We start from the raw sequence: 20736 nt of genomic DNA, 5'->3' as shown, positions 1-20736 counted from the left end.
AGGAACCTGTGTGAATGTCTCTTTTTCAGACACAAAGTTTTCCTTCGAGGGTCTCATGTAGAGTCTAGCTGAGGCAAAGAAGTAAGGTCCTCCATTGAAGACTCTATCCTTGTCTTCTAAGTTCGTAAAGACAACAGTGAAGAAACCTTTTTCCCCAAGGTGTAGTTTAACATCACCTTTTGGCTTCCAGTGTTGCTTGATCCATTGGCAGAGTGCTCGTTCTGTTGCCCACAGTCCCATGAACTTGCATATTATTGCATGTTCCATCATGTGGTCTCTATAAGCTTGAATTTCCGGATCTGAGAAGACCACTCGAAGGGTTTCATTTTTTTTCGGTTTGCAGGCTCCTTGGGTTGCCTTGTTGGAGCTGGGGTTTGAAGCCTTTGCTTGCTCCTCTTCCTCTTGAGGGTGCTACTCTGCTCCATGTTCTTCTTTGCCTTCTGTTTGGGTTATTATTGGTACTGTGTCTCTTTGGCCTGCATCTAATCTTTTGTCATTATTCTCATGTCCATTGTTTGCTTTACCTGTCATCTTTGGGTTGTTTCTTGTCTCTTTCTGCAGCTGTTGTGTCCTTTCTCTACTGCTTCCGTTGTTATCCTTACGCTCTCCATAACCAGTGATTTTAAATCCTTCCTGTGCTTTCTGCTTCTGCATTACTGCTTGCTTAAAGGATGGGGTCCCAGTGGACCCCCTGTTTACCATTTGTCGGGTCAGTCCTCGACCTCTGAGAAGTAAATCTACTAATCTGTCTCTATGTGCTTCCAGAACTGTTGCTGAAACTGCAAGTTGCAGCACCAAACCCTAGGTCTCGAAGCTCGGGATCTCTCCTCTTGAATTAGTGTTTGGTAGCTTACAATAATAACATATTTTTCATGGAATCGTAACCTACTCTAATACCAGTCATCCAAATCTTGGGGGGAGGCCCCCAAGAGCTAAAAAATTCAAATGCCAGAAGAAAAAGAGGAGAATGCCCAATAAACAAAACCACAAAGAAATTTTTTATTAAAACAGATAATAACTATAAGAACTACATTGTGGTGGACAATATGTCCTTTTACAAAATGTGACTTGTTACTTATAGTATTTTTTAGTTACAATACCACATGTTAATTCCATGGGTGAATGGATACCATGGGTGGATGTCACAATACCATGGGTTAATTCCATGGGTGAATGAATACCATGGGTGGATGTCACAATATCATGGGTCAATTCCATAGGTCGATGTCACATACAATACCATGGGTAAATTCCATGGGTTGATGACTAACATGGGTGGATGAATACCATGGGTTGATGCCATTTTCCATTCGGATCATTATCCTTCTTGAACACTATTTTTACACCTACATCATCCAGCTTGCTTACAGAAATCAGATTTTTGTCCAGTGCAGGAATATGCAGAATAATTTGAAGTGTTCTAATCATTCCACCTTCAAAATTCAACTAATCTTTTCCATGGCCAACAATTTTAGCCTTCCTTTCATCCCCCAAGAAGACATCACCACCATCATATTTCTCATACTCATAGAACCACTCTCTGTGGGGAGTGAAGTGAATGGATGCACCTGAGTCATCCAACCATGCCTCATGATCTACATGTGTACTTGAAGAAGCCAAGTACACATCCCCACCTTCATCTGAGGTGGTTTGCATCTCTGCAGAAGGAGAATCATCATATCCCTTTTCTTTGTCAGGAGCTTTAGATTTACAGTACCTTTTGTAGTGCCATTCCTTTCTGCATTTCCAGCACACCTTTATAGGTTTTCCTAGAGATTTAGATATCCCTCTAGATTTAGACCTCCCGCTCGACGACTTGTTTTTGTTTCTATTTTGGGACCTTCCTCATATAGATAAGGCATCACCATTCTGGATCTTCATATTTTTTCATCTCATCTCCTTCATTAGTAAGGATGAGACTATTTCATCAAACTACAAGGGAGTTACATTGCTACCTATTGCAATAGCCAAACTATCCCACGAATCTGGTAGAGGGCACAAAAAAACATATGCACTTATCTTCATCTAAAATTTTAATATCAACATAAAATAATTGACTTACCACAATATTAAATGCATTCATATGCTCTATCACGAAGTCTCCATCTTTCATCCTCATGTTATATAGTGTTTTCCATAGGAATAGTTTATTCACCAGAGACCTAGTTTGGTACAAAGTCCCTAACTTGTCCCACAAAGCCTTAGTCATAGCTTCTCCTGATACATTTAGAAATACTAAATCTTAGACACACAATTGTATTGTGTTGTTTTTCTTTTGATCCAACTTCTTCCATTCTTCATCGGACATTCCCATTGGTTTAGTACCTAGATCTACCATGATCCACCGATATTTATCTACCAACAGGTCCTCCATCTTAATTTTCCATAACTCAAAACTTTGACCATTCAATTTCTTGATATCTATCTTTCCACTACTATCCATATTATTTCATCACCAGAATCAATCCCACGGATCTCCCACAGAACAAGATCCACCACAGGCCCGAGTGAAACCCCTCAGCAAAAAAGGCATCTCGTTGAAGCCAAAACAGCTCCGATACCAAATGTACGTTTTAACCCCATATAGAAATTACCTGCATACAAATTTAACTAGGGGATCTATTCATGGAAAGAATATAACACAACCTAACACTACTAAGTAAATTTGAAGAAAGAGTTAATTGAGTCATCGCTAGATGTTTGGATTATCAATGGGTAAAAGAAGAGTGTAAGCACCCAGGTGGTCTATTGCGGTTGATATTTATTCCACAATGGAAATGGGATTTCATTTCCATGGACTTCATCGTAGGTTTTTCGAAGCCATATAAACAACATGATTCTATTATGGTTGTGGTTGATAGGTTAACAGAGGTAGATCAATTCATTCCAGTGAAGTCTACTAATTCATCTAGTGAGGTAGCTCACGTATTCATTAGTGAGATAGTGAGATTGCATGGTATTCCTAAGAAGATTGTATCTGACAAAGATGCCAACTTCATTTCCAAGTTTTGGAAGGAGTTATTTGAAGGTTTAGGTATAGAGTGGGATTTTCGTACAACTTATCATCCGAAAATATATAGGTAGACAGAGAGGGTCAACAAGATTCTGGAGGACATGTTGAGGATGTATGTTATGTGCCAATAAAGGAGGTGGGAGGAGTATCTTCCACTGGTTTATTTTTCTTACAATAATAGGTATCAGGAGTCACTGAGGATGATTTTTTTCAGTCACACTCTGGGCGGAGTTGTAATACTCCCATCAGCTGAAGTGATCTAGTGAATAGGGTAGTAATAGGACTGGACATGTTGGCAGAGATGGAACATGAAATTTAGGTTATCAATAAGAATATAAAGGCAGAAGAGGATAGACAAAAGAATTATGCAGACCAACATAGGGTGTTTAAGGAGTTTCAGGTTAGCAAGCATGTGTACTTGCAAATTAAGCACAAGAATAACTTCTTGAAGATTAGGTAATGTGCCAAGTTGGCACCTCGGTATTGCGCACCTTTCGGGATCCTTGAGAGGATTAGGTTAGTGGCCTATAGACTTGCACTACCTCTGACAGTTAAATTCCATGATGTTTTCCATGTTTCATTACTTTAAAGATATGTGAAGGATGTTAATCATGTGATTGACTAGTTTGTATTGTAGGTGGACCCAGAAGGAAACTTCCAACTAGAACCTTAGTGCATATTGCAATGGAAACATCTCATGCCCCAAATTGATCAATCGAGCAAAATAAAGTGCATTGGAAGAACTTCGGGCCTGACGATGTGGTGAGCTCAAGTATTGTAGCAATAATGCTACAACTCCTGGGGCTTCCTGTCTCTTAATTTTATCAACCCGGTAGTTCATACAAACTTGGAAGCGGCGGTGCTATATGCACAAGTACTAGCTCTTGTCGCAGCTGTCACTTGGTCAGCTGGCACAAGTCCGCTAGGGCTCAAGCCAACTTCTATAGGCTCTCAGAAGAAGCTTTCTAATTGATGGACGAAAGCTATTCTCAAAGGAAAGCTACTTTTCTTGACAAAAATGAACTGAAAGCAAATCAAAGCATGTAAACCTAGGAAACCCTAATTTGACTAGTCTAACCTCTACAATGCAAAGAATGTGAATAAAACTTCTACCAATGCTGTCATTACCTCTAATAAGTGAAAATGCATGGATCTAAGCTACTTGCATCATAAAAGACATGTTTTTGTATTTTTCCTTTAAGTGTATGGAATGATTGTGATTTTGTGCTAACTAGGGTTTGGTTGTGCAGATGGGATGGAGAAGGAAGGAAAGCATGGGAAAGGTTGGGGAGGTTAGGAGAGGTCCCTAGGGATCCTTAGCATCCATCCACAGAGGTTCCTCATGTTCAGAAGCTCAGCAACTGAGTGAGTGGCCTCCTACAGGATGTCTGCAGGGGATCCTATAGGATACTCAGAGGTTTCTACAGGATGTCTACAAACTGCTACAGGATGACCTACCGTGGGTGTTTGAAGTGATGGAGGAGTGATGGAATGATAGGGGGAGATGTGTAAGGTAGGAATGAGGCTGGTGATGGGTCAGAAGTGGAGGAATAGGATGGGAAATGAGGGTAGGGAGTAGGTTGGAAGATAAAGGGCTATGTCAACGAAAGGGATAGGGAATGAAGTTACGTGAGGAGTGAAAGACTTTGGGAGATAACAGAGTGGAGCAAAGGTCAAGGATGTGTTTGCATGCATGATCAAGATGGAGGAGAAGGTAATGGAACGAGAGAGAGCAGTATAAATGAAACAAATGCTGATGAATGTCACCAAACCGAAAATGCATTAACCTAGACTACCTGTGCTATCAATTCAATGAACAGCAATCCAAAACGTGAAGAGAAATGTGCATGAAGTTGTGATGAAGGTGTGTGGTGCAGGTGTGAATTACATGGAAGCATCTAACATAACGTAACTGTGTTGCAGCAATCATAAAGTAAAGAAATGCGTATTTTTGTGGTTGGTATAGGCTGCACTCCAATCTCCAAATAGAGATGGCAGTGGAGGCTTTCTCAACCATTTTCCTTGGAGCTCCTGTGTGTTATCAACCTGCTAATCTAACTGATGCAACCAAAAACATTTCAACCATAAGCTAAACTCACTCAAATTCATAAAGCTAACTCAGCAAACCTGTAATTTCAAATTGCATGGTAAAGAAATGAACTAAAGTGCTGAAACAAAAAGAAATTAACATTACAAAACAGAGGAGGTCTATTGCTCTCTTAAAACTCAGAATTGGATCACAAGCTGCATGTCTTTATTGAATAATCATGAATCTAATGACATGCCAAAACTGGCTTACAAGGAGCAAAAACCGAGCTACAACATGACTAACCAAATTGACTAACTAGCTATCCCAAAATTGACTAACTAGCTACACAAAATGACTACCCACTAGCTAACCCAAAATGAGGCCCCAAACCTTCTTATTTATACAATTTTGAGGACCCAACAGTCCTCCTAAAAGTTAGGGACTTGGCTGCCCAAGACTTGGAGTTAACAGCAGTCCAACTTGACTTGCTTGGCTGCCCTTGAGCTGATTGATTCGGTGGCCCTTGAACTCCGAGCTGATGGTGGAGAATTCGAGGTAAGGGCCCATAAATGAGGGGGACACCTTCCTACAAATCCTCTAGCTTGTTCTCCCACGAATTTGGCTGCCAAGTGCTCATTAAGACCTTCAATTTTGTCTCCAAGTTGACCAACAAGGCTACACAAAGCACCCATTAGACTTGTTGGCATAATGACTAACCAAATTCACTCTATTAACACAAATATAATAAAAAACATGCAATAAACAAATGAGAATGGTGGATTAAGCCAAATTAGGAAGTTGAATGAGCCCAAATAATTGTACATTGTTGAGGCTCATCATCACCCCCCTACTGAAAGTGTTGCTCATCCTCTGAGCAACCAAATCTCTCCCCTTGTCTTTGATGGCCTTGGTGACTTCCTTGGCTAGCATTTCGGCGAATTTCTCCTTTGGCTTCCCGCTTTTCAGAATTTCCTGTAGAAAACTGTTCGTTGGCTTCCTGTAGAAACAGTCTCTGTCTTCCTGTAGAAACAGTCTGCTAGCTTTTCTTAGTGAATCCTCAACCTTGTTATGAGTGCACAAGTTTATGGAATCGTATGGAAGAAATGGTGCCCTCTTCTCTGTCAAAGACAATTTACCAGCATTTTGTGTGAAAGAAAATATACCATCAAACTATCACCTCTCAGCTCCAAAGTAAGACCTTCACAGAAATCACCAAAGATGAACACCTTGCCAACAATTCCTCAAATGCTAAGTTGGACCAGTTAGCAGAATGAAGCCATCACCAAATCACCCCACTTTCAAAGGCTTTGGTAAGCAGGTTATTGTGCTTAAGCATATTAGTAAATGGAATAAATAGCAATATACGAACACACCCAATTCCCAAGTTGAAAACACCTTCCTCTTTTATAAATTTCACAAACATCAGTGAAATAAGGAGACACAAGACAATCAATTAGAACCAAGCCAAAATAGTGTTTTCAGGACTTCCTGTAGAACTGTCTCAGCATCCTGTAGAGAGGCCTTTGTGTCCAACATTTTCATTCTTTCTCTCTAAGTGGATGTCTTCGGCCTTCCCTGTTCATAGCTGATGGATATTTTTGAAGGAGGCTCCTCCTTTTGTTCCGCTTTCGTGTCCTTAATGACAATTTGCTCCTTTGACAGTGGTTTGGGTTTGCCCACTTTTATTTGTGTGCTCCTTTTTTTTTTGCTTCAAAGTACATGAAGGTTTGCCTCTTTCCCTTCCTTTTTGGTCTTGGAGGTGTGCTAATGGTGGCAAGTATGGCTGCTGCCTCCTTTGATAGGATGTCCACCTTCGTCTCTTTGGGTTTTACCTTTTTGGGGCTTCCTGTAGAAGCCTGTTTCTGCAATTTCGGGCTTCCTGTAGAAGCCTGTTTCTGCAATTTTGGGCTTCCTGTAGGGAAAAAAACAGCACCACTATGTCCTGCTCGGCTGTGGGTGATTTTCCTTTCAGCTTGGCTGTGGCTATCCTTCATCTTCTCCCCCTTTCTTCTCTTCTTCCTTACGGTTAGAAGGACTGATATCATAGGTGAGGGCTGTTATGTCACTTTCTGCTATCATTTCCTTGAAGGCTTCCCAATTTTCTTTCTAACTGTATGGTGTTCCTGTAACCAGCTTACAGAGGAGCACTTCCATGAGACTTTTTGACCCTTTTTTCTTTTTCCCTTTTTTTTTGTTGTTTCTGAATCAAAGTCAGAGTCTAACCCAATGCGTATATTTCAATATGTATGGTGCAAGCCCTACAAACAAATCAACAGTCATGTAGAAAACACAAATATGAGCATTTTCTTCGATTGGTGTTGTCCTTGTACGCTTGGGCAGATTTGAAGAGACATTGTTTTGAGAGAAGGGTTAAGAAGGGAGCATTCTTAACCCTTGTTTCTAATGCCTGCTGACTGGGTAGAGGGAGCGCACTACTTCATATCTGCTTTACCCATTTACTGTGATGCCTCTTATTTCAAGCATTAAAACATATTCTATTAGCAAGTGCTTTTCAAGAAAATTCATGCATGGTCACCCTCCAATTCACAACAGCTCAATTCACCACTCTTTTGGAGTATATCATACATGGAAGAGTGTTTTCGATCCTACCACTTTCGGGATTCCCAATTTGTCGAAGAAAAATCCAAGCTTTTCTGCTCTAGAAGGCTCTGCTGTTCTTTCCTGTAGAACATCTTCCTGTAGAAACACCTGTAGAGTGCCCCTATGCCTCTGAGTGAGCTTGATACGTGGGATAATTTTGAAAATAGGTAGAAACCAGTGGAGGATGACTAGTTCATCACTTTTGGAATCGGAGGATGCATACTTCAGTCAAGTGCAAATGGACAGTAGGTGGTGTGAGGTTCAGCCAAGCATTTTACATTGCTGCATGATTCTTGGTGAGGGAGTGAAGTGGTCAGGTGTACGTGGCCACATGCAGAATGAAATTCTATTTATTAACTGTATGTCTCCTTCTATTTGTTAGTCAATTGAAGCCCTGTGCACTGAAGTTCAACAAATCTTCCATTAACTGTGTTTTTCAAATTTTTCATGAATGACCATACACGTACGCTGCGTGATTTTTCCTTGAGCGCTAGAGAACTGGGCGTCTTGCTACCTTTCTAACTGAATCTCACCATTTCATCCATTCATGCAATGCTTTATATTAGATTTATGCAAACAGAGGAACAAGTTTAGTCACGTACCTGCAAGTCGTGCGTGGTTGCTTTGCTGCATGCCTGTGTTGATCTTCATTTGCTGCATGCATGTGTTGATGGAGTTGCATGGTGGCTTGATTGATGATTCATGGTTGTTTTTTTCTTGTGCAGGCGTCCTCTGGCCGGATCCAAGCTCCAGACAATTGTTTCCACATTCAAATATGCACGTCCAAGCTGCTGTTGCTGCATCTTCACCAAACCAGAACTTGTTTTCGACATTTCTCCCAAACGCCAGAGCGGATCGAGCTGAAACTTGCTAAGCATGTTTCTATCATCATTATGCATCTCCCATAGCAAATTCGTGATCAATGGATGCACGGATTTCGAGAAACATGGAAAATGGATGAATATTTCAGAGGTCGATTTCTCGGAAACCGTGCATCGGAATCGGCTGAAACTGCTTGGGTAGGCTACTATCATCCATGTGCATCTCCCCATGAAACAGGTTTTGAAACGGATGCAGAGTTATGGAGAAAATGCAAAAATGGCTGATGGTGATGGAGGATGATTTCTTGGAAACCGTGCATCGAAATTGCATGAAACTGCTCAGGCATGTTTTCATCAACATTGCACAATTCCCCATAAAGCGGTTTGTCAAATGGATGCATGGTTTTCAAGTTATGGCAAAAACAAATTTGGTTCTATGGATTTTGCCTCAAGGCTTTTTGCATGTGCTTGCATGGGATGACAAAATGAATTTTGTTTGTGATGCAGGTATGGAGATGGTGGAGGATGAGTTGGAAGACTGCATGATGACCTCTGAACCCTTGAGGAAGCTAGCATGTTTGCCAAACCACTTTTTGAAATGTATGCCTAGTTTCCCACAATTTCTACAGGAAGTTCCTATAGAAGCACAATGGGAAGCAAATGAAGTGGACAAATGATGGAGAAAAGCAAGGGATGGACACACAAGTGCTTGCAGGCCTGACCAATAGACTCCCACCATCAAATTCACTTTTGAAATTGGATTTGGCTCGTCCAAAGGTCCTACAGGATGTTTCCTGTAGAAATTCAGAGCTTTCCTGTAGAAGACACAGTTTTGAGGAAAGAAGCTTAATGACATGAAAAAATGATGGAAAAGGGGTGAGGAATGGAAACATGGATGTGGGTAGGCCTCATGGACATATTCCAAGCCTTCAGGTCCTCCTAGGAGATCAATTTGGCTTTTTTGTAAGCTTCCTTTAGAAGATACAAAACTTCCTATAGAAGACACAAAAACTTCTTTGTCTTTGTTTTGAGTGATCCACCTGACCTACAATGTCCTTCTTGCAACCTGCAATTAGCCAATGGAAATTATTTTTATTTGTTCTTTTTTCTTTTTCTCTTTTTTTTTTTGAAAAACAACTAGGGCGCCTCATGGAGGTTTTCACCCTAATTGCCTGCCCTGGGCACCTCCAAGGAAGGTTTTCACCCAGGGATCTTATTCCCTTTTATTTCTTTTCTTTCCAACCCATTGACCGCCTCATGGAGGTTTTCAATCAATAAGCCAATCTAAGGCGCCTCCGAGGGGGTTTTCACCTTAGATTTTTATTTTTCTCTTTTTTCATTTTTTTTCTTTTTCTTTTTTTTCTCTTTTTTTCTTTTTTCTACCCTACCCTACTTGAAAAACAAAATCATTCTCAAGTATAAGAAAACTTCCAATGGAGCCATGTGCACATCGAGATTAGAGAAAAAATGATGTGAAGGCTCGAAATGCATGCTTGGACAAGTATCCAGATCTCAGAGACCAAATGATCTAATCTTGGTGGAGGAGGAGGCGATGGTTGTGGATGAGCAGGTGGTGGAGGAAAATGAGCGGGATGAGAGTTGTACTGGGGCCTCCACTCTTGATAAGGTGCATTCCACTGAGGCTGTGGCTGAGCATAAGAGGGGAATGAATAAGAAACTGGTTGGGCATAATATGGATCTGTGAAGGAACAAGGAGGATATGACCAAGGAGGAGGTGTAGACCAGAAAGGATGAGCAGGGGGATCCCAAGAAGGCATGAAAGTGGATTGATAAGGGTCATAATAGGTCTCGGGTATCCCTTGCAGTTCCTGCTAGTAGGGTACGGGTCCATGTGGCCTCCTTTGGTTCATATAACAGAGTGATTCAGTGGCTCCCTTGGCTCTTTGATATGTAGCTTTGATTCTGGGCAAGGAAGGGCACTGATCTGTAGGATGGTATTCTTCACATACAAAACACACTTCTAGGGAGTGCATTGGACATTCATTCCTAGGATGCTTTTTAAGGCACCTAGGACAAAAAATGACCAAAGCCCTCTTGGCTTCTTCTTGCTTCTTTTGGATCCGCAAGGTATCTAGTTGCATGGCAAGAAACTGCCTCATGTCACTCTTGAAATCTTCGATCTGATTTGCAAATTCATCTTTGGATAAGGGACTACTCCCAACATTTCTGCTTGTAGCCATTTGCTCCAGAGGAATGGTTTCTTCTTCTTCTCCCCTAGAGGTTCTTTAGATATGTCTTGATGTCCACCCAGGGGTTCTTTCATCACAGCCATCAAAGAAGAACGTTGGCTGTGTGAAGCAGTGGGGGTGTTGTGCAAACATTTTTCTAACTTATCTCTACTCCTACAAAGCATGAAATGAAATATTTTTGGTTGATTTTTGCTTTTTTATACTTCTACTTGCAAAATTGAAATAAATGGAACTGCAACTAACTATTTTGCTAAAATGAAAATGCGGAATGGAAATGAAAACAGGAAATGACTAATCTATTTTGCTCAAATCAAATTGCAAGAATGAAATGCTAGGCTACGCTTGCAGAAAGGAAATTGCGGAATTGAAAGGCTATTCTAGGAAAGCAGGAAATGCTAATCTATGAAAGAAGGAAATGCTAATCTATGAAAGCAAGAAATGCTAATCTACTTTTGCATAAATGAAATTGCATAATGGAAATGAAATAAACTACTTAGCAGAAGGTTGTAGTAGAAAATAGAAGAATAGCAACAATCACCAATACTCTGTCGCTTCCCCGGCAACGGCGCCAAAAAGATGGTGAGATCCAGTATTGTAGCAATAATGCTACAACTCCTGGGGCTTCCTGTCTCTTAATTTTATCAACCCGGTAGTTCGTACAAACTTGGAAGCGGCGGTGCTATATGCACAAGTACTAGTTCTTGTCGTAGCTGTCACTTGGTCAGCTGGCACAAGTCCGCTAGGGCTCAAGCCAACTTCTATAGGCTCTCAGGAGAAGCTTGCTAATTGATGGACGAAAGCTATTCTCAAAGGAAAGCTACTTTTCTTGACAAAAATGAACTGAAAGCAAATCAAAGCATGTAAACCTAGGAAACCCTAATTTGACTAGTCTAACCTCTACAATGAAAAGAATGTGAATAAAAATTCTACCAATGCTGTCATTACCTCTAATAAGTGAAAATGCATGGATCTAAGCTACTTGCATCATAAAATACATGTTTTTGTATTTTTCCTTTAAGTGTATGGAATGATTGTGATTTTGTGCTAACTAGGGTTTGGTTGTGCAGATGGGATGGAGAAGGAAGGAAAGCATGGGAAAGGTTGGGGAGGTTAGGAGAGGTCCCTAGGGATCCTTAGCATCCATCCACAGAGGTTCCTCACGTTCAGAAGCTCAGCAACCAAGTGAGTGGCCTCCTACAGGATGTCTGCAGGGGATCCTACAGGATACTCAGAGGTTTCTACAGGATGTCTACAAACTGCTACAGGATGACCTACCGTGGGTGTTTGAAGTGATGGAGTGATGGAATGATAGGGGGAGATGTGTAAGGTAGGAATGAGGCTGGTGATGGGTCAGAACTGGAGGAATAGGATGGGAAATGAGGGTAGGGAGTAGGTTGGAAAATAAAGGGTTATGTCAACGAAAGGGCTAGGGAATGAAGTTACGTGAGGAGTGAAAGACTTTGGGAGATAACAGAGTGGAGCAGAGGTCAAGGATGTGTTTGCATGCGTGATCAAGATGGAGGAGAAGGTAATGGAACGAGAGAGAGCAGTATAAATGAAACAAATGCTGATGAATGTCACCAAACCGAAAATGCATTAACCTAGACTACCTGTGATATGAATTCAATGAACAACAATCCAAAACGTGAAGAGAAATGTGCATGAAGCTGTGATGAAGGTGTGTGGTGCAGGTGTGAATTACATGGAAGCATCTAACATAACGTAACTGTGTTGCAGCAATCATAAAGTAAAGAAATGCGTATTTTTGTGGTTGGTATAGGCTGCACTCCAATCTCCAAATAGAGATGGCAGTGGAGGCTTTCTCAACCGTTTTCCTTGGAGCTCCTGTGTGTTATCAACCTGCTAATCTAACTGATGCAACCAAAAAAATTTCAACCATAAGCTAAACTCACTCAAATTCATAAAGCTAACTCAGCAAACCTGTAATTTCAAATTGCATGGTAAAGCAATGAACTAAAGTGCTGAAACAAAAAGAAATTAACATTACAAAACAGAGGAGGTCTATTGCTCTCTTAAAACTCAGAATTGGATCACAAGCTGCCTGTATTTATTGAATAATCATGAATCTAATGACATGCCAAAACTGGCTTACAAGGAGCAAAAACCGAGCTACAACATGACTAACCAAATTGACTAACTAGCTATCCCAAAATTGACTAACTAGCTACACAAAATGACTACCCACTAGCTAACCCAAAATGAGGCCCCAAACCTTCTTATTTATACAATTTTGAGGACCCAACAGTCCTCCTAAAAGTTAGGGACTTGGCTGCCCAAGACTTGGAGTTAACAATAGTCCAACTTGACTTGCTTGGCTGCCCTTGAGCTGATTGATTCGGTGGCCCTTGAACTCCGAGCTGATGGTGGAGAATTCGAGGTAAGGGCCCATAAATGAGGGGGACACCTTCCTACAAATCCTCTAGCTTGTTCTCCCACGAATTTGGCTGCCAAGTGCTCATTAAAACCTTCAATTTTGTCTCCAAGTTGACCAACAAGGCTACACAAAGCACCCATTAGACTTGTTGGCATAATGACTAACCAAATTCACTCTATTAACACAAATATAATAAAAAACATGCAATAAACAAATGAGAATGGTGGATTAAGCCAAATTAGGAAGTTGAATGAGCCCAAATAATTGTACATTGTTGGGGCTCATCACGATGCTACATGGGATATGGCTAATTAGATACGAGTTATGTATCATTCATTATTTATCAGTTGAGGCAAATGATTTTTGGTATATGTGCATATTTGTGTATGGTTGTTATTGTAAATACTGCGATGAGTTGTGTTATAAAGATCCAATAAGGAGCATGGATGTCATGTTTTCATGTTTGTCATGTTCGTTTTTCTTTTTAGTAGGTTGTTCATTGTGAATATTGCATCAAGCTAAGTTATAAAGCTCCATGGGAAAAATGTTTTTGTTTTTCAGCGGTTTTGTTGGTCATAAGAGTCATTGAACACCGAAGATAGTGTTCCATTAAGGGGAATGGGTTTATAATAGCCTTGGATTAAAATTTCATGTAACAAAGTTAATAAAGGAAAAATAAGACCAAGGTCATGGGACACATATTCCAAGCTAAATGTTGGGAAAAACATCCTAGTGGGCATCACTTGTTGTTTATTATGGCTAAAGAAATTGGAAAAGGAATTGGAAAATTTAAATATGGATTAATTGGCATTTAACTTATGAAAATAAAGGAAAATAAGAGAAAAGGGAGTTGAAAGGTTAGAGGTTTGAATGAGAGTCAAATTGAAGGGAAAATAGAGAAAATAGAGAAAATAAAGGCCTCAATCATAAAAAGTCTTCTGAGGATCATTTCACATCTTTTTATCAGATGGGATTTGGAATTAGTTTGAGAGAGAAGAGCACCATGAGGAGAAAGTAAGCAAGATAGCAAGCAAAGGAAAGCAAAGGAAGGAAAAGGAAGGACAAGGAAAGAAAGGGACAAGCAAGGAAAAGCTGGATCAAGTAGCATCAGTTGGAATACTTGCAGGTAATAGGTTGCATGTGTGATTTCCTAGTTGGTTTGTGAATACATGATACAAGAATATATGTATTTGGTTCTCTTGTTGTCATTAGCATGGATTTTTCTAGGTGTGATAGTGTTTTCAGCATTTCCTTTCCATTTCAATATAATCATGGTATAATGGGGTACTTTTATTTTGTTGAGATTTGGATTTCGATATGGTTTTGGAACCAGGTTAGGTGGTCTTAGGAAAATTCCAAATGGTTGGTGGTGGAGGTGATTTAATCTCCGAGAATCCCTCGACAGGTGGGTGAAGACAAGAAAATTCCTTAAGGTAATGGTGAAGAAATTCTGAGGCATCCAAGCTTGTTTTGGGCTTAGTGATTTCTTGACTAGTTTTGGCAAGATCATGGTAGCTTGAGGGTGGATGTGGTTTAATCTCCAGAAAGTCCTTGTTATTTATGTATTGGTTTTCTTATGTGATCCCTTGACTAATTTTGGCAGGATCACAGGAGTATGAGGGTTGAGTTGGTTCAATCTCCAAGAATATCTAGTTGTTTATGTCTTGATTCCTACATTCATGTTTGGAATATGGCACAGGGGTGATTAGCTAAAATAAATATTTGATTCAGCCCAATCTATGGTTGGGTGTCACATGTAAGGCCCTGATTTGGTTGGGTTTTTCATATTTTAATAATATATCTTCTCCTATTGTATTTTATGAGTACTTGTACTTGTTATTATGTGGCTTTGATGGTTGTTCTATGATGGTTATTATTCTAGTTATATGTTGGTTATAAGCATGGTTTGATAATAGGTTCTATCTATGGCTCTTGATATGTTTGATTTGTTGACGAATGGTTAAAAATGCATGAGATAACAAATTTTGTTGCAGCTATTATGGGAGAGAATTAGACCTTCTTGGTGATTCTCATATAAGTTTTAGACCCCTATGTTTAGATATGCATTCATGACCTGTAGATTACATGCTCACCATGTGCTTGATGAAATGATTGTCATAATTAGGCATGGTTAGGTCAAGTCTTTGATCAAGTTTTATATGAATGGCTTTGTATTGATGTTTTTTTATCATTCTATAAAGTATCACTGAGTTCTGAGCAGTGGTCTAGAGGCTAGTCTGAAATGGTGGCTCAGAATCCAGGACCGCACCCTATGAACTAGAAGTTTTGGACCATAAACACACCCTAGTAGGCTTATGCATGTAGTTGGAGGCCTATAACCACATGGAGGCCATGTCATGCATGCGATTGGAAGCCTGGGTCACTTAAAAAGAAATCTAGCTGAGGGCTTTTGGACTCGGTGTTTTTACTTAGCTCCTAGGTATCCTGTAGCTCCTAAGGAAGGTCATTAAGGTTTCATTTTATTGACTCCACTTCCTTAACCATACTTAATAGGTTGGATCATATCATAGTATCCCTCATCTCATGTTTACTCCAATAGGATAGCTAATTTGGATAAATGTGGGAGGGGTGGTTATAAAGACTAATAAAAAAAACTAACTTATCAATCTGTGAAAAATAATATTTAAATTTGATATCACAGAAATGACTAGCTTAACTAATGCATGCAAAATAAAAGTACAAAGAGGCCCTGATCACCAATGTTGGGGCTTAACCCAAAGAGACTCAGGTACCTAAATAAAGAATAATATAGGAACCAAAAATGCTTCTCATTGATAAAAAAATGTGCTCATACATGAAATATTACAAAATTTAAATGTTAGGCCAAATCATTCACTTAACTATTGTTGATTTCTAACTTCAAAAATTTGACTCCTAATGGGCTACTCAAGCCCCTTATTCATAGTTACGTGGAGAAGTAGTATCTCTAAGCCAACCTAGATTTGGTTATCCTTCATTAGGGGATAGGTCCCATATTTTCTCTTAGTTGGATTCCATATGGTTGTACCAAATATCATCAATATTATGCGTAATAAACAAATTAGGCACAAAATATATGCTAATCATCTATATCCTTCCTAATAACTTACTAAAGTTGAGAAATGCATTATTAAGTGTAGAAGGAGAGGTTTAATGTGCCTAGGTAAGGCTGGATAGGCCTTAATTTGTACCTAATTTAGAGGCCCATCAATATTTCCAATTCTAGGTTCGATATGTTGAGGGATATGGTCATGCTTTCATGTTGGGATCAAAATGGAAAAAAAATATCATTAGATACATACAGGGAAATTTTACTAAGAACTAGAGCTAACTCCAACAAACTTTTAGATACGAGTGGAGTATTGAACGAGTCGACAATAATGGATAAGATATTAAATGACTTTCACATTTAGTGTTGAGAAAGGATGTTATTTTCCGCTACACCAACTTATCAAAATTACACATAATTAGATATTTATTATAGAAATATGGTTTCATACAATTATCTAGTTAGGAAATATTGGGAATGGTTGACTTAGTTCACTCCATGAATTCTATGGATATCAACAACAAAATCTAGCAAAAGAAGGATGAGTGGTGATAGGTTATTGGACCAATAGAAAATTGTTTATATTTTACTTAGTTTGTTCCTAAAACATTGTTTTTGCAACAATAATTTTTTGTAGCGTTTTTTTTATACAAAAACTCAAAAGGAATACATTAAAATGTTTTGAATTTTGAGAGTGAATTTTCATTTCTGTGTCTAAGGACAATATTGTGAAATTTTTTAATCAACACGTTCTTCTTACAACTATTGGCATAGTGTTATTTTTATGATTTCTCTTGTTTGTAAGTTTCATATTTTCAATGATTGATATGTAGAATTTCCCACTGTAAATCAACATATTATGAAATATACTAAAGGAAAAATACAAGATCTAATTCTACAACAAAATTTGCGGAAGCTTAATCGAATATGAGAAAGATCAATAAAAACACATATAACTAAGATTGAGAAAGTAATCACACATGAACGCAGAAGAATACTCTAGGGAGAGCCTCACCCTAAAACCTCGATCTCTGTAATATCATACAAGTGTAAATATGTTTAGATTACAAAAAGAATCGGCTCACAAGCTATCCTGCTCTCTCTACAATAGAAAAATACAGCTCACATACTGAATATGCACAACATATGTCTTCCTCCAGCCATCCAAGGCTCCTATTTCCTTGCATAGTTTTTCATGGGGTCCAGTGATGCCACCTGTGTGAATTGGCCTCATCACACACTCACTAAACTGAAGAAGTAACTGTGCAATCTCAAGGAATGAATTCCTTCTACATGCAAGAGATATCCTCCAAGGAATAATCCTGCAACTGATAGTACACAGTCCCATCACTTGATCTCAAGCGGGTATTTGACTGAACTAACATGCACGAATTATTTATGAGAGAATATTCAGTTATGTGAAGTGCAGCAGTTACATGCATGCATGCATTAACTAACTGAACTCACAATTAGTTCAACAAACTATTTGAACTAATCTAACTGGACTTAACTTAGATAATTGAGCTAACTAATTACAACTCAAAGTAAAACTCATCCTGATCTCCTTTAATCAATGATAACTTCCTCAATCAATGGAGAAATTGTTGCATGTCTTCCCATAGACTTCATGTTTGATTTGCTACAACTAATTAACTCATTGTGAATTAATTAATTATTTTACAAATAGTTGTTAAGATAAAATTCAAATTTTACTTCTCTATTTTAGTTTAGGGACTAACTAAAATAGGAAGGTATCTTGAAATGCTATTTATAGCAGTGCTATTTTTAGCACTTCTATTTTTAGCATTTCTTGTTGCTATTTTCAACACTCCCTCTCAACAAGAAAGGGATTATCAATAACCCTAATCCTGTATCTATGGAACTCGAACTTCCATTTTGACAATGCCTTCATCAAAATATTTGCATCCTATTCCTCGGTGAAAACATACAACAACAACATGATCCTCTTGACCACACAGTCTCAAAGATGGTGATACAGGGTATCTATATGCTTGGACCTGTCATGAAAATATAGATTCTTAGAGAGTTTAATACAACTCTTATTGTCACATTAGATCACTGTAGTATCCATCCTCTGACCAAACAATCCCACTAGAATCTTTCGCATCCAGATGGCCTCACATGTAGCCTAACTAGCAACCATGTATTCAGCCTCTGCTGAGCTAAGTGCAACTGATGTTTCTTTCCTGCTATACAAGGAAACTGCAGTTGAACCAAGGTTGAAGATTCCTCCAGAAGCGCTCTTTTGGTCTAATGGACTCCCTATCCAATCCTCATCTGTGAATCCCTGAAGCTTCACTCCCTTTTTCCATCTGTACAACAATCCAAATCGAGATGCACCTCTAAGGTAACTCAGTACATGCTTCACCGCCTTCCAAAACTGCTTGGTAGGCTGAACCATAGCTTGACTTAGCTGGTTCATTGCAAAGCATTAGTTAGGTTGTGTGTTCAACAAATACATAAGTGAACTCACGAGTTGCTGATAAATAATAGCAACTACTACTTGACCTAAAGTAGCATCCTCCTTCCTCTAGTTCCCAGCTAGAGGAGTCTGCATGGGTTTGCACTTCTCCATATGGAACCACCTGAGGATCTCATTAACATACTTGCCTTGAGACACAAAAACTTCTCCATCTCTCTACCAAACTTCCATGCCTAAAAAGTAGTGCATAAGGCCCATGTCAGGGAAAATTTTAAGAACCCCCCCCTAAATTTATAAAACCCCCCCCTAAATTTATAAATATAATAAATGGGCGAATCTCCATGGTATATAGGAAAAATGGAAGGCGAATTTATCAATAATATAATATGTATATATAATGTTTTGGCGAATCTCTCACCAGGCATGGCGAATATTTTACTCAATTGTAAAATATTGTAAGATCTTGGCAAGTCTTTCACTAAATAATAAAAATTTGTAAAGTCCTAGTGAATCTTAGCATAGGCTACATGCTGGTTTAATTCCCCCATTTAAATAGGCTACATTCCAGGTGAATACCATGGGTCAATACCATGTGCCATTTTGTTGAATACCATGGGTCAATACAATGTGCCATTTTTATTTTTTTAATTCTAATATTAGGGTTAATAATGGTTTTTTGCATGGTATTAATAACAATCTAGTCCATGGTATTTGTCCCATAGTATTTTGGCCATAGGTTTCACCTAAATATAACCCATTTTTTGAGTGTTCGTAAATATAAGGTGACTTATGGAGTAAATATAAAAAGATATTTTATTTGTTTACCATACCTCTCGTTTATTTATATTTTTATTAATTTACGATACCTCTTTTACAAATATGGTATTTGGCCCATAGGATTCACTTAAATAAAACCTCTTTCTTGAGCCTTCATAAATAGAATGAGGGTTATGGACTAAATATAAAAAGAGGTTTTATTTATTTACGATACGATCTAGTTTATTTATATTTTTATTTATTTACCATACCTTTTGAGTAAGTATAAAAGGACGTTTTATTTATTTACCATACCTACACTTTACTTATATTTTTATTTGTTAACACCCTTACATGTATGTAAGGTGACTTATGGAGTAAATATAAAAAATGTTTTATTTATTTACCATACCTCTCATTTATTTATATTTTTATTAATTGATCATACCTCTTTTATAAATATGGTATTTGGCCCATAGGATTCACTTAAATAAAACCTATTCTTGAAAATGGGCGAATGGAAGGTTGTAAGTCCTAATTTCAAGGGCTAAATTTACCTTTTTTACCCTCTCCCTTAAAATAAGGTGGGCTATTTGAGGTGATTAGTAAAAGTGTACTATGATACACCATATTCACCCACTAAAAATTTAAAACCCCTTAATTTCGCCAAAGGGCGAACATTCGCCCCTAAAATTATCCTTGGCCCATGTATTTCATTTCAAACTCTCTTGCAAGTTCCTCCTTGCCAGACTAGATCAGCTGATCATCACCTATCAAAATCAGATCGTCAACATAAAGAACAATGATCAATGGCTTACCTTATGCCATGATGTGGTAAAGTTTCGCATCTACTTCACTCTTGGTGAAGCCCAACTTGGCGAAATAGTTATCGATCTTGGTGTACTAAGCATGGAGTGCTTGCTTTAGCCCATATAGAGCCTTCTTGAGTCTGCACACATGTGACTCATGATAAAAGGTCTTGAAACCTTCTGGATACTCAATGTAAACCTCCTCCTCAATCTTCCCATTGAGGAATGTTGTCTTCACATCTATCTGATGGATATCCCAACCCATCTGAGTTGATAGTGCCAACATCAATCTGATAGATAAGTACCTTGCTACAAGAGAAAAGGTCTTATCATAGCCGATCCCCTCAGCCTGTGAGAAACCACGAGCAAAAAGCCTTGCCTTATACTTCTCAACACTGCCATCAACTGTCTTTGTAAAGCCATCTGCAACTCACAACTCACTTGTCCTGAGGCTTTAGGACAACATCCCAAACATAGTTCTGCATGATGGAGTCGTACTCCTCCACCATTGCATCAACCCAAACTGGTTGTTGTACTGCCTCCTCAAATGAAGAAGGCTCAGAATCTACACACTTTCCAACTAGGGCCATGTAACCAGTGTACCACTTTG

This window comes from Pinus tabuliformis, chromosome 1_2 (assembly GCF_031772625.1).
Source record: "Pinus tabuliformis cultivar Carrire ecotype Pingquan chromosome 1_2, CPIR1, whole genome shotgun sequence".
Classification (NCBI taxonomy): Eukaryota; Viridiplantae; Streptophyta; class Pinopsida; order Pinales; family Pinaceae; genus Pinus; species Pinus tabuliformis.
The sequence above is the reverse complement of the archived record's forward strand: the minus strand, read 5'-3'. Positions refer to the sequence as shown.